General features: G+C 35.6%; 2 pseudogenes; one reads left to right on the forward strand and one right to left on the reverse strand.

The window, feature by feature from the left end:
- Positions 1-2,595: 2,595 nt before the first annotated feature.
- Positions 2,596-10,692, reverse strand: LOC124961346 (protein O-glucosyltransferase 3-like; annotated as a pseudogene).
- A 935-nt stretch (positions 10,693-11,627) lies between these two features.
- On the forward strand, positions 11,628-23,901 carry LOC124961347 (quinone oxidoreductase-like protein 1; annotated as a pseudogene).
- The last annotated feature ends 99 nt before the right edge of the window (positions 23,902-24,000 follow it).

The raw sequence follows: 24,000 nt of genomic DNA on the forward strand, positions 1-24,000 counted from the left end.
TCTTTACCTCGGATAAGTTCTAACAAAGAATCAACTAACTTTTTGGACAATGACTAGATCCTGTTCACTCCATTTCCCTGTAAATTAATCCAAACTAATCCTAACACATTCATTTCAGAAACTTTATACTGAGGCCATTTCCCCATTTCTCATGCGGGAATTAAACCACACCTCTTTGTGCTGGGAATATTCAACTGGTAAGGTTCAGAAGAGAGCGCTTCAATCTGCAGATCTCACACCACGTGATTACACAAGTAAGACATGTGCGTGGATCCTTCCAACTGAGTCATCCAAGAGAGCTGTTGGGCTTTGTCACTTTGTTGAGTGCTGACTTCAGAGCCCAATTGTAAACTGAAAATCACCAAGCATATCTTTGCTGCTACATTTGGAGTTGCTTCCACAAGTCAAATGGCTTTTTCATTTTCACTTGAAAAAAGTGTGAGATCTGTAAGTAGCATCATTTTGCTCAATTTTATCAGTCATGGTGGAAAATTAAAACCGGAAGTAATGACAGAAGAAAGAGGAGCAGTTGCCTTGACTTCAGTACCTACCAAATGCCAGACATTGTGTAAGAAATCTCACATTAATTACTAATAAAATAAAAGTTGGGCAAGATTTATTTTATCACCCTCCTTTTAGTGATGAGACAACTGTCAAGTAAGTTAAATCTATATTGCAAGTGACTTCAAATATCAAATTCTTTCAAACTCTTGAAACTCTTTACAAAACTAGTAGCAACTCCATGAATACTGAATAATCAAAGAAATTCCTGATGGCATGAAAATAGGTAGATAATTCTAAGAGTTTCCAGAGAACACAAAGGGTCCTGTTCTCACAGGAAGGTGCATTCTTGCTTGCTCTTTTGCATGGTCTGAGGCCCTTTTAGGTCATGTTTGTTTGTTGGCATTGAACAATACATTTTTCTAGTGGTTGGTGATTTGGTTAAGTCTAAATCTTGGCCCCAATTTCAATAATATGATACACAAAGAGCTTCATAGTGGACACAGCTTCTATTTCCCTACTAGGGAATCAGAGGACCTCGGTGAACATTTTATTTAGAAAAGGAAGACAGGTGAAGAATACAAGAGCATTCTTGATGACAAAATGCTAATTATCCAAAGACAAAAGATATGTTAGTCCCACTTATGCTGAAGAATTGAAGACATTACATTCGACTCACACTTTTTTATCTTCCACTCTTTATGACACAGGCCTGAAAACCTGAGAATGAAGAGAATCCAGTCTTAGAAACTGGATGTTATGGTTTGGATATAAGTTGTCCCCAAAACCTCATGTGTAAGACAATGCAAGAAGACTCAGAGGTGAAATGATTGGGTTATGAGCGCCTTAACACAATTATTGTGTTAGTCCCCTAATAGGAATTAACTGAGAGGTAGCTGAATGCCTTCAGTAAAGGCCAGTGGGGTGTGACTGGAGGAGGTGGGTCACTGGGATGTAGCTTCGAGGTATATATTTTGTATCCACCAAGTGAAGTCTCTTTCTCTCTGATTCCTGATCATCGTGTGAGTGCTTCTCTCTGCCACACTCTTCAGAAATGATGTTCAGTTTCATCTTGAGACCCAAGGGATGGAGCCAGCTCACTTAGACCTCTGAAACCTGGAGTCCCCAAATAAACTTTTTCTTCTCTAATTGTTCTTGTTGGGTCTTTTAGTCACAGCAGTGAAAAAGCTGACTAAAACACTGGAGAAAAAATTTGAAATATTAGCATTTTAGGAGATTTTCTCCTACACATGTAACTAATGGGGCATTGACGACTAGAGGACCAACATGAAAGTCACCTGTTGGAAGGAATGATATGGCTCTTCAGCGAGATGTCAGAAAGATCCTCAACCTCACCATCATCCTCACTTTAAGCGGAAAGTTTGAATGCCAGTGTGAATTATTACTCTCACTAGGACAATTCTGTTTGAATCCATAGTCATTTTCAGTTGTGACAGCAGAGCTCAGGGTCAGCAATTCAGAAAATAAGAAATATGAAATCTTGTATTATGCAGGAAGATTAAAAACTGGGGGAAAATAACAGTATGAGAGATATAGATGCAAACTATTGCAGAATAGAAATTATTTAAGAATCAAAGCAAAAATATTAGTAGTAATAACAAGCTATAACTAGTAAGTTTTTCTAGAATAGAAAGATGATGAAAAATTAGAAAAATTTTGTACTCATTTAAAAATACTTTTAAAATACTAAAAGTTTTTTCCCTGGACAAATATTTTCTCTTCACAAACAGAAGCAGAAGACAGAAAGTAAACAAGGGATAGAAATAAGTCAATGGGCATGGTGTCAACAGATTCACAGAGGGTGATTTGTACTTTGACAAGCTTCTCAATCTATGATCTGCAAATGCTCTTTTATGAGAAAACTATGATGCTGATAACAGCAGTTTTAACCTAAAAGAAATTAACATCCAAAGATATTTGGTATTACTTGCTCAAATATTGCTACATCCATTCACATTATATAAAGCCACCAAGAGAAATGTCTTCTGTGTTTTTCTTCACAGTTTAGCATCTATCTTAAGCCTTCCCTTAAAGATGTAGCTGGCATACACAGGAGTGGGAATCTCGGCCACCTTAAAGCTCTTCCCTTGAAGACCTTTTCCTGTGGCACTGGCAGATGGATGTGTTATCATCTGTCTGAGGAACAAGTTCCATCCATCGCGGATCTCAGGCTTGCTGAACTGGCACTCTGCATATTTCTGTAGAACTCTGTAATAGAAGCAGTAAGGCCTGTGTGGCTGTAGCAGGTCCCTAGCAGTCAATGGCCCTTCTTTTGTAAACTTCTTGGCTTCTTCATCATTTTCCTTGGCCCATTTAACTTTCTCTAGTAAATCACTAAGATTTCTTTTGATTGGAACATAATGTTTCCATGGCCTAAGTGCCACATAGAAATGTTCATAATAGGGCGAGTCCTGCTTCAGAACCAGGCTGTCTCTCAACACGAGATATGGATACCTATATGCAGCCACGGTCCCATCGACGTTCACCTGATACTTGTACTTAAAAGAAATCAAAGAAACCCATCAACTTGGCTTTTCCAAGCTCCTTTTTCTTCTCCTGGAAAAAGAAATATCCTGTAATTCCTGCATCTAGCAGTTGTGGATTTTCTTTGAATAGCTGTACCAACTGCAGCCTCTCCTCACAACTATCTCTATCTCTGATAAAGCTTTCTCTGTTTTATTGATCCAGGAAGGCCCTGTATTTCCCTGAATAGAGAGCAGATCATTGGTGACACCCCTCATTGCTTCAAGCGTGGAGTGGGTGATGTCACAGGTTGGAAGGATAACAGCTCTTGAATCCAGAGAGTCACACCAGGAAATGATAGGTATAGGGCCAGGGATGTCACTGGCTTTTCGATGCTCCAGGGGCCAATCTCCACGATTAATATAAAATTCTAAATCTGGGAGAAGGACCTTTCTTGCCAGTGACAGCAAAATTTAATCAGAGAACATTTTGAAGTGTGTTTTCCTAAAGATCTCCGGTAAATGTGGTTATTGAGAATCGTGTAATGTACCATAGCACCCCTCTCCTCCACAAATCTTTTGGGAACTTCATTTAGCATCCGTGGGAGATTGATGCTGGGGAAGGAAGCAAAATCCTCTTCAATCTGTGGTTCCTTGGTTGGACAATAAAGAGTTCTCTGCTAGGTCTGAGGATCCTGTTCGGGACACTCACAGTATTCATGGTACACTGGTCCTTTTAAAATATAGGGAGACTGAGCCACATGTTCATTATCATAGAGGATCTCTATCTTGAACCCTTCATTGACCGTTTCATACATCCTATATCTCACCAAAAATGTTGCAGCATTCCTGTCCAAAGGTTTAGGGACATGGATTCGAACTAATTCTTTAGGTGAAAGAGATTTGACTACTACTTTGACTAGTGTTTCGCCTGGGGGCGAGCATGTGCGGTTCTGGCCTCCGGAGTTGACCGCCTGCAAGTAGAAATAGCGGTCGGGCAGAAGGACCGCCGCCTGCAGCCTGGGCCCGACGCCAGGCTCCGCGGCGCTCTGACCCGGGCCTCGGGGCTCCTGCGGCCAGGAGCAGGGTGAGCTGCAGCAGCAGCAGCGGGACCGCGCGAGGCAGCGCATGGACGGCCGGCAGCTGCGGTCCAGCTCTGAGGCTGCAGGGAGGGTCCCGGGCGCCTGGGGCGGACCTCTACGTGGCCGCCCGCCGTCCCGCCCCCCGGCCAAGTACTAAAATTTTAATCCTTTTCTAGTTTAAAATTTCCAATAAGCTAAGAATAGGAAGCTATTTCTTATATTAATAACTCTTTTGTCATTATTCATTATTATTTAAAACATTTTAAAATTAACACATAAAGTCATATGTACTGTGTAAATGAGGTTTTCATGTAAATACACACTGCAGAATGACTAAATCTAGACAATGAACATGTATTGCCTCACATAATTCTCATTTTTGTGGTGAGAACATATAACTCTCTTAGCTTTTTTCAAGAATACATTATTAACTATAATCATGTTTTACAATAGATCTCTTGAATTTATTTCTCTTATCTAATGGAAATTTTGTATTGTTTGACCAACATCTTCCTAACCAACCCTCTGCAACCAACCCAGTTCTGGCATCTACCTACCATTCTACTCTCTACTTCTGTGAGATAAGCTTTTTCATTTTACTGATTTACTTATTTATTTCCTAGGTATTGAAGCCAAGTCTTTGCACTTGCTAAGTATGTGCTCTACCAGTGATCTATACCCCAGTCCCACTATTTCAGTTTCCACGAATGACTGAGATCATGTGATATTTGTCTTTCTGTGTCTGGTTTATATCATTTAGTATAATGTTCTGAAAATTCCTACATGGTTTTGGAAATTATATGATTTCCTTCTTTTATATGGTAAGTAGTATTGCATTTAATGTATATACCACACTTTATGTGTTCATCCGATCAGGGACACGTAGGTTATTTCCATGTTTTTCCTATTTTGGATAATGCTGCAATAAACATGGGGGTGCAGATATCTCTTCACATTCTGGTTTCATTTATTTTGGAAATATACCCAGTAGTGAGAAGTTTGGATCATGTGGAAGGACTATTTTTAAATTTTTGTGGTTTTCCATAATGATTATTCTAATTTACATTCCCACCAACATGGTACAAAAGTTCACTTTTTCCACATTCTTCCTAACACTTGGTATCTTGTCTTTTTGATAGTCATCCAAACAGGCCTGAGGGGATATTTCAGGTTTTTAATTTGCATTTCTCTGATGATCAGTGACGCTTAACATTTTTTTATATGCCTGTTGACCATTTGTATGTTTTCTTTTGAGAAACATCTATTAAGTGCTTTTGCACATTTGTAACTTGGTTTGATTTCTTGCTATTGATTTTTTTGGTACCATATATATTTTGGATATTAACCCCTTGCCAGATTCATAAAAATATTTTCTCCCATTCTGTATATTGTCTCTTTAGTCTATTGTGTACTTTGATGTGCAGAAGGTTTTTAGTTTGATGTAATCCCATTTGTTTATTTTTGCTTTTGTTTTCTCTGTTGTGTGGTTGTATTCACAGTCAATGCTGAGATTAATGGCATGGAGCTTTTCCAACTATGATTTCTACTAGTGGTTTTAATTTCTGGCCTCCATTTATGTTTTTAAATTCATTTTGAGTTGATTCTTAGGTGAGATTAAGAGACTAATTTCATTCTTCTGCATGTGGATTTCCAGTTTTTCCACACCATTTATTGAAGAGATTGTGTTTTTTTTGTTTGTCAATTCTTGGTACCTTTCTGTCAAAAACCAGTTGACTTAAATGCATGCATTTGGTTCTGGGTTATTCCCCTACTCTAGCTGTTTTATGCTAACACCACACATTTTGTTATTATGACTTGTGGTATATTTTGAATTCTTGTAGTGTGATGCCTTCAGCTTTATTCTTTTTGATCAAGATTGCTTTCTTTACTTGTGATTTTATTGTGGTTTCACATGAATTTTAGAATTTTCTCCATTTTTATGAAAAATGACATTATATTTTTGAAAGGTTTTGTGTTAAATCTATAGATCACTTTGGGTATTAGAGATGCTTAAAAAATATTAATCTTGGGCTGGGGAGATAGCTCAGTTGGTAGAGTGCTTGTCTTGCAAGCACAAGGCCCTGGGTTTGATCCCCAGTACCGCCAAAAAAAAAAAAATTAATCTTTCAACCCATGAACCTGTGATATTTTCCTAGTTTTTTTGTGTCTTCTTCAATTTCTTTGATTAATGTTTTATAATTTTTAGTCTACAAATCTTTTACTTTCCTTTTAAAATTTATTCCCAAGTATATATTTATAACTATTATAAATGGGTTTTTTCCTTGATATCTTTTTCAGATAGTTCACTGTTAGTGGATAGAAGTGTTACTGATTTTTATATGTTGATTTTCTATCTTACAATTTTACTGAATTTATTTATTAATTCTTATTTTTTATGTATTTTAGAGTTTTATAGAAATAGGAGCCTGTTGTCTGTAATCAGGAGCAAGTTCATGTCTTTTGTAAGGGATGCCTTTTATTTCTTTCTCTTGTCTAACTTCTCTGGTAGGACCTCTGTTACTATATTAAATGGAAGTGGTGAGATTTTTCAACATTTCTCGTTGCATATGATATTAGTTGTGGTTTCGTCATGTACGAGAATAATTTTGTTGAGATACATTCCTTCTAAGTCTATTTTTTTGAGCACAAAACATCAGAGGATGTGGAATTTTGTCAAATACTTTATCTGCATTTATTGAAATGTTTGTGTTTTTTTCATACTTTATTTTGTTAATTAGATTTATCTGAATTATTGACATCCAATGGTGAACCACCTTGCATTCCTGGGATGAGTCCCACTTGATCAAAGACAATGGTCTTTTTATTATGCTGTTGAGTTTCATTTGCAAGTATTTGGTTGAGAATTTTTGCATTGATGTTCATCAGGGGTACCGACTTGTGGTTTTTGTTTTTTGTATTGTCTTTAGCCTTGGTATCAGAGCAATGCTAACTTTATAAATTGAGTTTGGAAGTATTTCCTGTTCTTCACTTTTTTGTAAGACTTTCAGAAGAATTAGTGTTACCTTTTCTCTGTTTGATTGAATTCATCAGTAAAAGCTTTATTACTGATTCAGTATCCTTAGTAATGAAATGCTAATAGTTTTCTATTTCTTCATAATTTCATTTTAGTAGGTTCTGTGCATTAAGGAATTTATCCACCTCTTCTAGGTTATACAATTTTTGACATATAAATGTTTGTAATAGTCTCCTATAAAACTTTGCATTTTTATTGTATCAGTTATAATGTCCCCCTTTTCATTTCTAATTTTATTTATTTGAGCCTTGTCTCAGTTTTTCTTAGTCTACCTAATGCATGTCAATTTGATTTATAGAAATAAACACCAACTTTTACTTTCAATGATATTTTCTACTTTTTATAGTCTCTGATTCATTTATTTCTTCTCTGATAATTTTTATTCCCTTCCTGCTACTAACTGAAGAGTTCTACTTGAACACCTTGCTCTGACATTCAAGTCATTACTTGATAGAAGAATATCTCTACTATTTTGCTAATGTGTGAATATGATTTAGTAATCAGTAATAAACTATTGAATAGTTTTGAACAGTTTATAAAGATGTGATATCCAAATTTTCCATCATATTTCATTTTTGTGTAGTCATATTTTTATATACTCATCCTTGTTGGCATCAGGAGATTAAAATCTTTCTGAAAAATATTTGGAAGTAGTGAAAATTTGTGATCTCTTCATTAAGGTCTTGGAAACATTTTCAATATATTGTTGGGATTACTTTTTCTCAATTCCAGACATATGCTTCTGTTTAGAAAGTATGTAATTAGTATAATCTTCCTAATCTCTAGTTAATCCTTCACTTATTCCATAAAGGTGGGGTGAGTTGTCTCATTAGGGTAAACACTAATATAAAAATAAGAAGAGCTTAAGATGTACAAAGAATAGTTCTGGTGTGATCAATGTTCATGACTTATGGTTTGGATGTTTTTGACTCTTTCAATTAGTAATGAACTATACCAAATATCAGTAAATTTCTCCTATACAAAGTCAGATAGTAAATATTTTTGTGGGATTATAGCACTCTGATGCGATTTCTCAATTTTGCAAAAGTAGTTACAGATACTGTATTTTAAGAAGCATTTATTTACACAGGCAAACAATGGGGCCTACAAACTGTGTGGATTCCTGTACTATCTTTTATTCTGTGGATGGGATTTAAAATTTGTTTGCTTGATGCACTTATTTACATGTTTGCTTCACTATAAGTTAATAACAACAATAACATTTATTGACTACCTTGTTCCTGAAAAGGTGCTAAATGTTTTAAATAAATAATTTGATTAAATGCTCATAGCAATTTTGTGAACTGAGAACTAGGGAATTCAATAAATTGTACAAAGTGAACAATATTGGTAGCACTCTGAGGACATGTTACTTCCAAGTGTAAGTCCTTAATGTGAGTTCTTCATCTCTTCTTAAAAGATAGCATGTCAGTCAATGACAAATTTAAAAAGAGGTAGATTTGCCTCAGATGGTAGGAGACAAAAATTCAAGTGAGATTTTCTTGAAACAGAATTTTATTAAAATGCAAATCAGAATATCATTCTAAGTGAATTAAGTCAATCCCAAAAAAACCAAAGGCCAATGTTTTCCTGATAAGTGGAAAATAAATTTAATAAATTTAATACCTCAGTTTCTTCCACCGTTTGTTTTCCTGATAAGTGGAAAATAAATTTAATAAATTTAATACCTCAGTTTCTTCCACCGTTTTCTCCTTTCCCTTACTTTTTTGAATTTCTGTGAGTACTTAATATTGGTTTCAATTAAATATTGATTTCTAAAATGCACCTTTAACTCTTTAACTTTCTCAAAATAAACTATAAATGTTAAAATAATTCTATAATAGATATACAAGCAACCGTGAGAAAGCCTTAAAAAATCCACATAGAAGCTCACTTGTTAATGAGTAATAAAAATAATGCACTATTCAGTTATAGATTTTTGTTGTGCTAGTGAACATCATAAAGAGAATGGTTAATTGGGAAAAATATGTAAAATGTTAAAATAATTTGAGTAGAGATAGAAAATATTTTTACTTCATCTTAAATTTTGTTTCCCTTTTTTTAGTAAAAAGGTATATTAGGCTTAATCTTTTTATTTATTATCTAAATATATTGGGTTAGGAAAAACCAATTTTATTTTCCAAGTGTCATTAATTCTTAAATGTAAATGCCTTCAAGGAAAAGTACAAACATGATATTTAATGAGGTTATTCTTAAATCATCAAAGCACTGCTTGCTAGAACTTCTTGATATTCAAAAAGAAAAAAATCATCAGCCTTTTCCTTATTGGCCCCTGTCCCCCTTATTCTTTGTCAGGGACCAAGAAGAAGTTCTCATTCTGAGAACGTTCTGACCTTTACGATAAGCAGCAGCGCCCCTCCCCCCTCCTGGCTGATAGTTCTAACAATATGGCGCCTGTGGCACCGTCCCTGCTTCTCTTCTGGGATTTCACCTTCACGCAGGTTCGAACTTGCACCCTATCAGGAGCCCAATAGAAGAACACAGCCAACCAACCTGCACCTGTCATACCCCTCATTCCCTCAGCATAAATACCCGCGAGAACAATAAAAATTTGCAGCTTGATCAGAATTCCTGTCTTGCTGTCACTCCCTGCGTCTCTTGTCCCTTTCATTCCTTCTCTCTTAGGTTCGCCATCCTGCGTTGATGTCCCGCGGGCCGGGACAATTCTTTGCCAGGATGGTAGACCTTCATTGGTCTAGTAAAATTTTTCCACATAAAGGGTAATTCTAGGATCCACCTAATTTCAGTGTGGGTTACACATAACAGATTCCCCCAGGTCCTGATATCTGTGCATGTGAAATCCAGTTTTCTTACTGATTTCTTCTTCTGTCCTTTCATTATCCATATTTTGATTTTTAACAATTTATTCATACATCAATTTTTGAGCAGTAGAAAGATAAAAGTTGAAGACAATTTATTTTACTATTTTTGTGTTTTGTTTTTAAAAATTGATAAAAGACTTAGGTATTAATTGAGGAAAGCCATAGGACAATTGTTATTAATTACATGTAATCAGCTCTTAATTATTTATACATTATTCAACATCTTGCCTTCATGAATGTTGAGAGAGAGTAGAACAAGAGTCATTCAAGTTTTGACATTATCCTGTGAGACAAGTTATGGTTGTAAATCAAGGTGATTAAATGAATGAAGGGGATACCAACTGGAATGTAAAAGGTGTTTGTGGAGTGTTAATATCCACACTTGCTTCTTCTGGCAAAAATCAGGCACTGACTGCTGCAGTAGAACCAATTTGCACTGAAAATAACTTTTAGTTGGATTTCATGTTAATCGCCAGCAAATTTGACAAGGTACTTGCTTAAGCTCAATCTCCAAATTTGCACAGAATTTCCTTGATCTAAACAACACAAAGTATATTTGAAAATCCCCACACAAACATAGAAATGTACAATATATATATAGTATTTTTCCATTTTTAGCATGTTCTTAGAGTGTGCCAACCTTAATTATTCTTTTGCATAGTCTACCTTTTTTCTCCAGTATGATATGATGTCATCACAGGTACAACAACATCCAAAAGATATTTCTCAAAAGTGTGGCCGGAGAACATCGTTGGATAGCTTTTCTATGCCTTACTCTCAAACCTGGACATGTTTATTTTCCACAGAGAGGAGTACTGTCAATGTTTTTGCTGTTGCAATTGTTGCTCCTAGTGGTTTAATTCTTATTCTTCTCTGGTAATTTATTGTTCACATTTCTTACACAGAAATATTTCAAGTTAAATCAGAGGAAGTTTTACCAAAGCTATAAGGTTAAGATACGTTCAACAATAATATGCTAAGCATTTGATATATAAATTCTTACATCTGACTTTATCATAACTGTACTTAAAGTCAGAATTTACCTTCAGTAATTTTTCCAGATGGGAGGCGTGATTGCAGATAAGAGATACTCACTTGTAATATTTGTAGCACATAGACAAATGACTCAGTTTGTAATATTTACAGCACAATTGAGTATAAGAATTCCTCTAAGTCAATAAATAAGAAAAAGACAGGGTGATAGAAAGTTTGACAAAGACTTGAACAGTCACTTCATGAAAAGAATTCCAAAAGGCCAGCAAATGTAGGGGCTCAGCCTTTTCAGTAGTAGGGGAAAAGCAATTTTAAGTCACAGTAAGAAACCATTAAACCATTATACACATGACTGGCAAAAATGTACTAAGACTGATGTGGGAGAGTAAATTTATACAAGCACACTGAAAAGTGTGTAACTAAGTCAAAAGTAATATACTCTGCGACCTGGGATTTCCACGCCAAAGTAAATATCCTAATGAAAACCATGCATAATGGAACAGCATCCTCCCAGATAAAAAGGCACAAAAATGCGTCTCTTAAAAACAATGTTCAACATAAAGGCAATATAGCAAAGAATACTTAGGGTATGGTTCTATTTAGATAAACGTTCAAAACCAGGCAAAACTGAATGATGGTTGAGGAGTGCACACTTGATAAACTCTAAAGGGGAATCAGAAATCAAGTGAGAATGGTGACCCCTGGTAGGGAGAGAGGAGGCTGCGGGGATGATCCTTATGCACTGTTTCTCCTCTCTGATGGTGGTTATTTACCTTCTGCTTTTTACTTATTAATGCAGTTGTGTTTATGTTTCATGTACGCTCCTGAATGTGTTTAGGAAACATACTCACTCAGTACACACTGGCTCCTATCTTAAGAATAAATTATATATGGGCAAGAGTGGACCAGGGAAACCATAATGTGGGGGAGAGATTAACAGGAGCAGGGGCTTGACCAGGACCATGGTCCAGGGATAAAGAGAAGGAAAGAAATATTCATCAGGCAGTATTAATAGGACTTGCTAATGGATGGCTTCCTTTTTTTCCTTGTGATAGTTCATAAACCAGAAAAGCTTACATGGACAGAAGCAGCTGGAACTATCCAGGATGGAGTATGAGTTTATACAGCGCTGCATTAACTTTCTCATCTCTCTCCTGGAAAATCAATACTGATAATGGATGGAGCAAGTGTAAGTATTAATGTTTGTTTTTAAGAAATAGATTAACATGCAGTCAACCTAGGGAATTTAGAAACAAGCTAATAGAATTCTTTGCCAATTGATTAATAACTGATATCTTTACCAGCCTCCCATTTTGTTACCATAAGCAGGTTTTATCAATAGGAGGTAAAAGTTAGATTTAGTGTAATTAGTTTCTAATTACTTTAAATGTACCAGTACATTAAAAAGAAAACATATCTCCCCCAACCAACCCCATGCTGGGGAGGGGACCCAGGGTTGGTAAGTGAGCTGTCTACCACTGAGCTGTACCCCCAGCCAAACCATTTTTATTCATTCCTGGAATTCCTTACTGGTTTTGTATCATATCACTGACACTTACTCAGGTTAATAAAGTGTTGGCATTTTATAGCTAGGTCACACAGAGGTCAAAATGTACTAAATTAAATGTATTGCATATAGCATCCAAAAATAGACTATTGCAATAATAGACACTAAAAGACTATGTAAAACAGCTGGTCTTGGCACACATCTGTAACTCCAGTGACTCTGGAGGCTGAGGAAGGAGGATCACAAGTTTGAGGCCAGTCTCAGTAAAATTAGTGAGGCCCTAAGCAACTTAGCAAGACTCTGTCTCAAAAGAAAAAGTGCTGAGGATGTGACTGAGTGGTTAAGTACCACTGGTTTAATTCAGAGTACAAACAAACAAACAAACAAAAAGAATATGTAAAATATTATAATCTAAAATCATTGCAAAACTTGAGGTGAATTTATAGTTTCCTATTTGGCTATTGATGAAAATTATTTTCCTTTCCTTTTCTCTGGAAAAAGGCAGAGCTGTCTTCAGCATTGACGTCCTCTGATGTCCAACATCGGGGTAGTAGTGTTTCCCTGTGCTCACCCTACAGGTCCAAATACAGATGGAGTGTTTGAAGTGCTCCAGTCTCCAAAGAGAGGCAGCTAGGTTCCTGAAGTACTTAAACAGTGCCCTTAAGCTGCCTTTCTCTTTCTAAGGTCACGTTTCTGAATGTGGCCTCCATCCTGGAAATGATGCTCTGACCTGAGCATGTGAAGTGTGCAGCTTTTCTACTCCCCCTTCTGAAGAAACCAATCAGACATTTACCCTGCTAAATTTATCTGTACTTTTTCCTTTTTTATTATAACTTTTTTTTTTTTTTCAGTGTCACTTAGGGAGAACTAAGGGCAGGGCAGTCTACCATGGAGCTACATTCCCAGACCTTTTTATTTATTTATTTATTTATTTAAAAAATATATTAAAGTAATATATTTCTTTATACCAGGTGCAATGGTGCATGCCTGGAATCTCAGTGACTTGGGAGGCTCAGCAACTTAGCAAGACTCTGTCTCAAAATAAAAAGTAAAAAGGGCTGTTGATATGGCTCAGTGTGAAGAACCCCAGTTTCAATCCTAGTATACATATATGAATGTGTGTGTATATGTGTATACATACACTTATACTGTATATATATGTATATACACACACACATACACACACATATACACATACACATAATACATATATGCTGTATATTTTATATAGTCTACAAAATAGATTGGATATGGCCTGTCCCCTGTATATGTTAACCTCTTGTATATGTGTTTCCACACAGGCATGTGGCACAATAGCCATTCAGGTCGCACACACAGAGGAGCCAAAGTGATTTCAACAGCATGCAGCTTGAAAGACAAGCGGTGCCTTGAAAGACTTAGGCCTTCTATAGGTGGGTTACATTACTCAGCACAAATTTAGAACATGAAATATTTCAGGGAAATAAAAATCGCAAAACCGCACTGATAACGTGAAGTACAAAATTCCAAATGAAAGTTAACTTTAAAATTCAATAATAGCTACAAAAAAATCTGTGCTGATTCCAAATTTACTTAAGTGATAGCTTCAATTATTTTTCAAGCTTATATCTTTCTTTTTATTTTTGTTTTACCAACTTACCCAAGTTTGCATTAAGTGAACCCTACACACTTTAGAAATACCTGTTGTTTCTTTGGTTTCACTCAATAAATCAATATATTTTTGTACCACTCCGTGTTTCTCAACCTCTTTTACCCCATCATATGCTCTCAAAGTTGTCTGTTTTCTGTGAGACCCTAGGAAGACAAATGATCCATGTACACAGGAACACTAGTCAGATATAGTTTAAAGTGAGCAGGACATGGTGGAGACTGTGAGCTCTTAAAAAGGTTCGACCTAACAAATATAAATAAATAATAAACATATGTGTGTGTGTGTGTGTGTGTGTGTGTGTGTGTGTAAAAGTTGAACTTCTCCAAACAGCAATGCATATGGAGAGGAGGAAGAAAATAGGAACAGAGAAACTAACTGAAAAGATCAAAGAGGATTAGCAGAGTGTAAGTGAGAGGGAGGCAGGAAGGGAAATAATGTTCACTGAGTTTAATATGGACATTTCCTCCTTACATTCTCAACAGACTTATGGTAGATACCTTGAAATAGGTTCTCAGAATTTAACTAGCTTCTGCGAGCATACACAATTAGACAAGGGACTGGAATGGGCCTTGATGCCTAACATAACAGTAAAGCTCATGTTATTTCCATTGTTACATTATGCATCCTGCAGAAATAACCAAGAAATGGAAGGGAGGTAATACAGGGGCTGAAGGAAAAGAGGGACAAGAATATATTTGAAAGTATAAAAAATAGAATGGAGAAAGCAAGCAAGTGGTATTATTGAAGGGAAAAGTTTTGTATTGGTCAGTTCTACCCTTCCTAGGTGATTTCAGTCCTCTTTCCCTTCTGTCTTCCCACCCAATTCCCCCAAACCTCAGATTACTGTTGCACTATTCCTCTAATCTGAGCAGCTCTAAGAGGAATTCTCTTCAACAAGGTGCTGACAGTATTCATAAATTGGGATGTTGTTCAGTGGTAGAGAACTTGTCTGGCATGAACCAGATCCTGAATTCAATCTGAAGTACCATGAAAACATAGAAATAAAAATATTAAAATGGATTATAAAATTTATTTGCTAATTCAAGATCTGATTGTTCTATTACATAGAAATATAATTATTTTTCTACTAACAATATTTTTAAAGTAACCAATTACAATTAGTTTAATTTTCACTAATAGCTAGAAATAACTATGTTCCTTTTCCTTACCTTCAGGATTTTTCTCCATTTTGGGTAGCAAGGGGAGGGGTTCTGTGACTGAGAAAGGATAAGTTTCTAGTAGATAAGTTGTTGAAAAACTATATTCTTGTATTTCTGAACTTTAAACATAATTAAAACTAAACATATTTAAGGAACTGCTTATTCTTCCAGTTCATGTTGTAATATGAATGATACATATATACCTCTGTGTTTTCAGATTCTCAGTTCTAGTAACATGTCCTAAGCTATTGAGAGCAATCTCTGCATCCCAGACTGTCCTTGGACCACCTTACCACAAAATGCTCATATTTTTATTTACTGAATTTATCAGTCTATTCATTTAGAATTGAACCTTATCAAAATTGGGCTTGATGGGAAAATGTTTTATTGGCTTATAATTTTCCCCTTTAAATGTACTATTTAATGAACTGCTTAACTCATTTCAGAGAACAGATAAATCTTTTCTTTTTCTCCCCCTGATTTGTGTTGCTCACATACAGAACAGTATAATTGCCCGCATTCCTGTCCTTTACAGTCTAAGTGATTGATGTATGGAATGGCAAAGTTCATATTGCTGAAAGCTGTTTGGAAGAAACAGGAGGCCTGGGAGTAGATATTGTCCTAGATGTTGGAGGTTGGTACCCAAGAAATCAGTAGCCTGTGTAGTTTTTTTCAGTTTGATGAATTTCAGGTTAAAAAAAAAAAAAAAAAGCAAAACCAAAAACTAAACAAACAAAATGAGGGAATAATTGTTAATGCATTTATTAAATTGGATATAAATTTTTAACTAAAGACTTGTCAGCTTAAGTTGGACCTTCTTCACATTATTCCCATTATAATCACTGCATATCTGGAAGAGAGATCATGCTTGCCTTTTAAAGAATAGGCATTATAGGCATTGTAGTTTAAGTAACAGAAGACAAATCTCTGTAAGAAACCTATTTCTGTGATCTCATTTGGTCCCAGATAGTACACTTTACTATCCAGATGCCTTTTTGCAGTCATTTCTGCTATGCGTGGCTGCCCTCTATTTGGATGGTTGATTTCTGCGGTCTCCAGTTGGAAAACATACATAAGTTTGTTTTCTCTTTCTTGACCTTTTTTAGTTTAACCAATATCTATTCAACACCTAATCTGTACACACTTAGTGCCATCACTTCTAAAATACTACAGTCCCACAGAATGCTTCTGTATATATTTTGTTGTGAATACCACTTTAGCCATCATGTGTGGGGTTTGTTTTTTCTAACCACTTAAAAAATTTAAATATCAAGATTTTCAATTAACTCAGAAAGATCTTTCAATGATGGTGAGCATATATTTCATTGACATCATTTCAGTAATTACATCAAAGTGTGACTATTTTGAATCTGAATGCTTTAATCAGAAAGCAACTCATCCCACAGTATTGTCATCATTGTTATAATTAATACATTATGGGATTTAGCTACCTGTTATATTACCTTACTTAGTGTCTGAATGCAAACAGACTTTATTTCATTTATAATGAAATACAGAATAAATCTTATAAACAGTTTCAATGCAAAAGGTGTATTTTAAGATATGTGAATACACTGTTGCCTTTTTCTAAGAAAAATGCCTCCATATCACTATATTAAAAAGTAAAACTTTTTGAACAAATTTTTGTCAGATTAATAAAATACATTTCTTCTCTCTGTATTCATTTACAAGGGAGATTATATAGTAAAGATGATGGACCAGCTGTAAAATTACAACTACTACCGCATAAACATGATATCATCATGCTTCTTGGTGTTGGTTATCCATTGGATAACAACAGAAGAAAACCTTCAGGTATTATCAGAAACAATAAAGCATTTCTGTTAAGCCAAGAATGTAATTAAAAAGAATAATGCCTAATTATACCCTGTGTTTAAAGAAATGTAGTTTGTTTTTTATGTTAAATATATGTTGACCAAAATGTTAAAATAATGCTTAATAGGGGAGTTCTTCAGTTAGAATGAATTATAATTTTATTTAGTTATTTGAAAGTAGCCACATCTGCATTTTAAAATTGCATTTCAGGACTGAGGATGCTCAGTGGTAGATCGCTTGCCTGGCATGCATAAGGCCCTGGAATCAGTTCCCACCACTACAGAAAAAACCTGATTACTGGGCACAGTGGTGCATGCCTGTAATCCCAGTGATTCAAGAAACTGAGGCAGGAGGATGACAAGTTCAAGGCCAACCTTAGCAATTTAGATCCTAAGTAACTTAGCAAGACCCTGCCTTCAAATAAAAATAAAAGTGCTAGGGACGTAGATCAGTGGAAATTTGCCCTTGGCTTCAATCTCCAAAATAATTTTTAAAAAACTATATTTCAAATAGCAATCTTTTCTTAGTAATAAACATCATTGACATATACTTAACAAAATATTTCCGTATAAAAATTATCACAACTTCCTTATTATTTAAATTGGAATTACTATTTAAATGTATCAATACATTATCTTCCAAATGTTTTTCAGTAGAATTCAAGTTAAATATATCAGGTGATATGTAAATACCATAATTCTCATATGCCCATCTTGACTGACTTTCTACTATTCTTATGAAGGAGACTGGTAAGTAAAATGTCCAGAAACCACATACACATACCTCTACCACTTCAGCACCAGGATTCTAGGTTGCCCTTCATCTAACCTATACACCTTGCTGTTTCATCATCATTTGGGGCCATAAAATAGAAAATAGGACATTATACCAACATTATAGTTTACATGTTGTTAGAGTTTACTGAGTTTTTGTGATTTGGACATTATTTAATTTTGCAGAATTTCTTCTGGCTCATGCTACTAATCATCCTTCTGCTCTTAGGCTCACAGTAATTGATTGATCTTTGTTTATTCTGTCAAAGTTAGATCCTCGGATAGCCATTACCTTTTCCTCAAGGGAGGAAGGGTTGCTTTCCTTAATGATGAAATTTGGAATTTGTCAAATGTACACAGGCAAAATATCTTTATATCCTTTTCTTTTATGGACTTGAGTTTCTGGCTTGAAATTTACCTTGTACTCTACTTATAAATTCTTTCATTATGATAATAAGAAACAAAAATTAGCCACAACTCTCCTTGAGTATGCCAGTGTTCCAAATGTCTTGCAGGTATTTGTTTAAATGTTAAAACAATCTAGGAGATTTACGTATTGTTATCCCTGTTTCACAGTTGAGGAAATTAAAGGATAGCAAGTGGCAGAACCAGAGTCATACCCAGAAAGTTTCCCTCCTTTCAGAGTTGGAAATAAACCATAATATTATGTGGAAGATGGTTTGGTTTTCTCTTTCACTTGACACTCTACGTGTCACCTTGAGAGGTCGCACGCCTTACTCCTATGATAGTATCATTGCACAAAAAGTTTCAAAGTAGAACAGTTGGTTTTTATAAATATTGATGCTAAGAAATCTTCATCAAATGAGGATGCATCTGGAATTTTAAATTAGAAGTCATTCCGTTGGATATGGTGGTGCATTTCTGTAATCTCAGCTACTCTGGAGGCTAAGGCAGGATTGCAAGTCTGAGTCCGGCCTCAGCAACTTAGTGAAATCCTGTCTTGGAAAAAAAAAGGAGGGGGGGGCTAGGGATGTAGGTCAGTGGTAAAGTGCACCTGGGTTCAATCCCTAGTACCACCAAAAAAAAAAAAAAAAAGGCATTAGAGACAAATCTAGTGAATGAAGTCAGATCATTCCAGTTTTGGTGAAAGGAATGAGAAGTTTCTCTGTAAGAAGGAGAAAGCATTTCCAAAAACAAAGGTCCAAAATTCCCTTGAGCAGGGTCAACTTCTCTTAAGAATTGATTTTATTTCTAAGATGACTGTTTTAAAAGCAGTTTTGCTTCATAAGTTTCAAAGTATTGGACAAAAAATGTTCTTGTATGATAACTTTTGTGTGAAGGGATTTATATACCTTTACATTTGTATTCACTGAACATCCTACATTACCTTTGTCAAATGTGTGTAGTTAGATATGTGTGATGTGTGCAAAGGTCAACCCCTTTTAGGAGTAATGACAGATTTATTTCAAAGGTTTAAAATAGTAATATTTAAATTGGGGGTGTATATCAGTGGTAGAGCACTTGCCTAGCATGTGCAAGGCCCTGGGTTCAATCCTCAGCACCCCAAACAAAAAAGAAAAAAAAAAAAAGTAATATGTAATGAGAGCACTAAATGTGTTGCATGTTAAGAAGCTTTCAGAACTCATTCATGTAGTAAATGTAATAGTCTAAAATATTTTGATTTAAATATTTTTTCAATAAATTTTTTATTTTCTTATTTAAAAAGTTACATCCCTAGGATAACATGACATGTGAACAGTAGAAAACACCACATAGCTGTTATGAATAATAGCCAGGCATGGTGGCATTCACCTACTCTTAGGGGCTCAGGGAGGCTAAGGCAGGAGGATCACAAGTTCAAAGTCAGCTCAGCAACTTAGGAAGACTCTAAGCAATTTAGCAAAACTGTCTCAAAATAATAAAAAAAAAATACTAAAAGTACTGGAAATGTGGCTCCATGATTAAGTGCCCCTGGGTTCAATTCTCAGAACCCCCCCCCCAAATAAACAAATACAATTAGTTAGCATGTTTTGAATCTTACATGTTAGATCTAGGCTGACTGTCCTGTGTTAATTCTCTCAAACCACCTCTACCCATTCCATGACAAGATGATTTTAATCTATTTGACAAATCCCTGGATCAGGCTGAAATATGCTATGTTTATATGAAATATGTTAAGTTTTCCAAAATAAAAAATATATGCTATATACAGACAGTCCCCAACTCAACAATGGTTTATCTTAAGATATTTTTTACTTTATGATGTTGCCAAAGCAACATGCATTCAGTAGAAAACATACTTTGAATTTTTACCTTTTCCTGCCATATGCAGTACAATACTGATATTCTCTTGTAATGCTGGGCAGCAACAGCGAGATACAGCTCCCAGTTAGCTGTAAGATCATGAGGAGAAACAACCAATACTCTACAGTGTACTGTGTTGCTAAATAGGATATTTGGTAGGGTAGTCAGAGCACTTTGACTTATGATATGTTTAAGGTAAAGTGTTTTTTTTTTATTTTTTAAATGTTTAATTTTAAAAATTTTTTCAAAAATTAATTTATGCCATATCCCCTAAAATTTAAATATAAAATTATCATATGAAGCAGCAATTCTGTTCCTAGGGTTATACTCAAAAAAGTTGAAACAGGTTTACAGTCTTGTTCATATTATATGACATTTATAACTAAATAACTTTTGTTTTTAGTACCATGGGTTGAACCAAGGGACACTTAAACACTGAGCCACATCCTCAGCCTTTTTTATATTTTATTTTAAGACAGGGTCTTGCTGAGTTACTTAGAGCCTGGCTAGGTTGCTGTGGTTGGGTTTGAACTTGAGATCCTCCTGCCTCAACCTCTTGAACTGCTGGGATTATAGACTTGCACCTGCCCTAAGTAATTTTGAAGTATTATATTTTAGGAATGTTTCTACTTGGTGATAGACCTGAGATTGCTTAAATATTCTTTATATTAAAATCTCAAATTTTTTTTCTTTTTTCTTTTTTTTTTTACTTTTTTTTATTGTAAACAAATGGGATACATGTTGTTTCTCTGTGTGTACATGGCGTAAAGGCATACCATTTGTGTAATCATAAATTTACATAGGGTAATGTTGTTTGATTCATTCTGCCATTTTTTTCCCTTCTCCCCCACCCCTCCCACCCCTCCCCTCCCTCTATACAGTCCTTCCTTCCTCCATTCTTGCCCCCCTCCCTAAACCCAACTCCAACCCCAACACTAACCCCTCCCACCCCCCATTATGTGTCATCATCCACTTATTAGTGATATCATTCTTCCTTTGGTTTTTTGAGATTGGCTTATCTCACTTAGCATGATATTCTCCAGTTTCATCCATTTGCCTGCAAATGCCATAATTTTATCATTCTTTATGGCTGAATAATATTCCATTGTATATATATACCACAGTTTCCTTATCCATTCATCAATGGAAGGACATCTAGGTTGGTTCCACAATCTGGCTATTGTGAACTGAGCAGCTATGAACATTGATGTGGCTGTATCTCTGTAATATGCTGATTTTAAGTCCTTTGGGTATAGGCCAAGGAGTGGGATAGCTGGGTCAAATGGTGGTTCCATTCCAAGTTTTCTAAGGACTCTCCACACTGCTTTCCAGAGTGGCTGCACTAATTTGCAGCCCCACCAGCAATGTATGAGTGTACCTTTCTCCCCACATCCTCTCCAACACCTGTTGTTGCTTGTATTCTTGATAATCGCCATTCTAATTGGGGTGAGATGGAATCTTAGGGTGGTTTTGATTTGCATTTCTCTTATTACTAGAGATGTTGAACATTTTTCCATATGTTTGTTGATTGCTTGTAGATCTTCTTCTGTGAAGTGTCTATTCATTTCCTTAGCCCATTTGTCAATTGGATTATTTGCATTCTTGGTGTAGAGTTTTTTGAGTTCTTTATAGATTCTGGAGATTAGTGCTCTATCTGAAGTATGATTGGCAAAGATTTTCTCCCACTCTGTAGGCTCTTTCTTCGCATTGCTGATAGTTTCCTTTGCTGAGAGAAAACTTTTTAGTTTGAATCTATCCCAGTTATTAATTCTTGCTTTTATTTCTTGTGCTATGGGAGTCCTGTTGAGGAAGTCTGGTCCTAAGCTGACATGTTGAAGCTCTGGACCTACTTTTTCTTCTATAAGATGCAAGGTCTCTGGTCTGATTCCGAGATCCTTAATTCATTTTGAGTTTAGTTTCGTGCATGGTGAGAGATATGGGTTTAGTTTCATTCTGTTGCATATGGATTTCCAATTTTCCCAGCACCATTTGTTGAAGATGCTATCTTTTCTCCATTGCATATTTTTGGCACCTTTGTCTAGTATGAGAAAATTGTATTTATTTGAGATAGCTCAGTTGGTAGAGTGCTTGCCTTGCAAGCCCAAGGCTCTGGGTTCAATCCCCAGTACCACCAAAAAAAAAAAAAGTAAAGTGGTTTTATTGGAACAAAATCCCATCATAAGTCATGGATCATCTATAGGTACACACACCCACAAATAGCAATTTCATTTGCTTGTTTGGCAGTACTGGAGATTGCATTCAGGGACACTTTACCACTGAGCAACATCCCGCAGACTGGTTTTTGAGACGGGCCTTGTTAAATTGCCCAGGTTGGCTTCAAACTTGTGATCCTCCTGCCTCAGCATCCTTAATCTCTGGGATTAAGGCATAAACCACTGCACCCAGAGCAATTTCAGTAGCAGAAGTATAAAGAGAGTTTGCAGGGATGTGAATATGTGAATTAATTGTTTAGCTCATTCCTCTTTAACTTTTAAAAAGACATATGATCGTATTTTCTAATTTACATTTTCTGAAGTCCTGAATGAAACTTTAGTTCTCACTTGTGCAGAGGCCCCCCTCACCCACTTCACACAAGCTTGATTTAACACAGACCTCTCCTTCCAATTTTTTGATTCCATGCCTTAAATAATTCTTCAGTATTAACAATTACATAGACTTTTGTTCTTAATATTATAATTTCACTTAAATTTCCAACAAAATTTTTTGATTTTACATAATTTTGATTCTGGTAGTGACACACATCATGCACATACTTTGGTCTGTTACCAACCAGATGTAAGAGATGTAAAGTAAGTGCTAAATATGTCATTCTGCCTTCATTCATTGGGTTAAAAGTGGTCATCCCTTAGTTGCTGCTCTTATCACTTGTGTTCAGAAGTTTAGGCTTAGTTATACCAACTGTCACGAATCATTCCTGTTTTACAGGTAAACTTGACAGCTTACAGAATTTCTGTAACAACAGTTTGAATCTCTGAGAGTACAAAACTTGAAAGAAAATTGACCTGCCTAGTGGCTTCTGCCTATTGAATGTCTTCAATCCTTTCTCTTTAATACTGTCACCTTAACAATCCTTTCAGCTACGCATTTTAAAAGATGTGATGAAGAAGTTATCAGCTGGTGTTTTTAGGTATGCTAAATTAACCAAATCATTTTGGTTTATTTTCTATTTTCAAAGAAATAATGTGGACATTTCCATTTTTGTTTCAGTTTTTACAGTATACCTGTTGCCTCCATAGCTTATTTAATTTAGATAAATAGCTGCTGTTTAATATTTCTCAAAGTGTATCTTGCAGTATAACATCAGAAGTGTCCTGTGAGTTTCCTGCCCTCCATGCCTTTCTGTATCGCTTTTTCTCATCTCCCCTCCAAAAAAAAAAAAAAAAAAAAAAAAATCCATGACTTGGAAAGAGTGGAAAATCCAATGTGGTTATTACTTAGAATGGATAAAGTAGGTATTTTCCCCCTGAAAACTTGACCACTTTTAACAGTGGAGATCCTAATGGACAAGTTTGACTTATTTTAAAGTAATATGGCTAGACTATGGCAACTGCCAACTATTGCCCAGTGTGTTCTAAACATCTGTGACATTTATAATAATTTTGTCTCTCCAGACTGCAGTTGGATGAACCTATTCCACTGTATGAGGCAAAAATTTCCATGGAAGTTGTTCAGAAAAATCAAGGAAGAAAAAAGCAAGTTGTTCAATTTTAATCTTCTTTCTCAGACCTCAGCTGGATGAACCATCCCAGTATTTGAAGCCAGAGTTTTCCTTGGAAATTGGAAAAAGTCAAGGAAGATAAAAGCAAGTTGTTCAGTTTTTAACCATGTTTTCTGACTTACAAGATGTTCAG

The sequence above is a fragment of the Sciurus carolinensis genome, chromosome 12 (assembly GCF_902686445.1).
Source record: "Sciurus carolinensis chromosome 12, mSciCar1.2, whole genome shotgun sequence".
Classification (NCBI taxonomy): domain Eukaryota; kingdom Metazoa; phylum Chordata; class Mammalia; order Rodentia; family Sciuridae; genus Sciurus; species Sciurus carolinensis.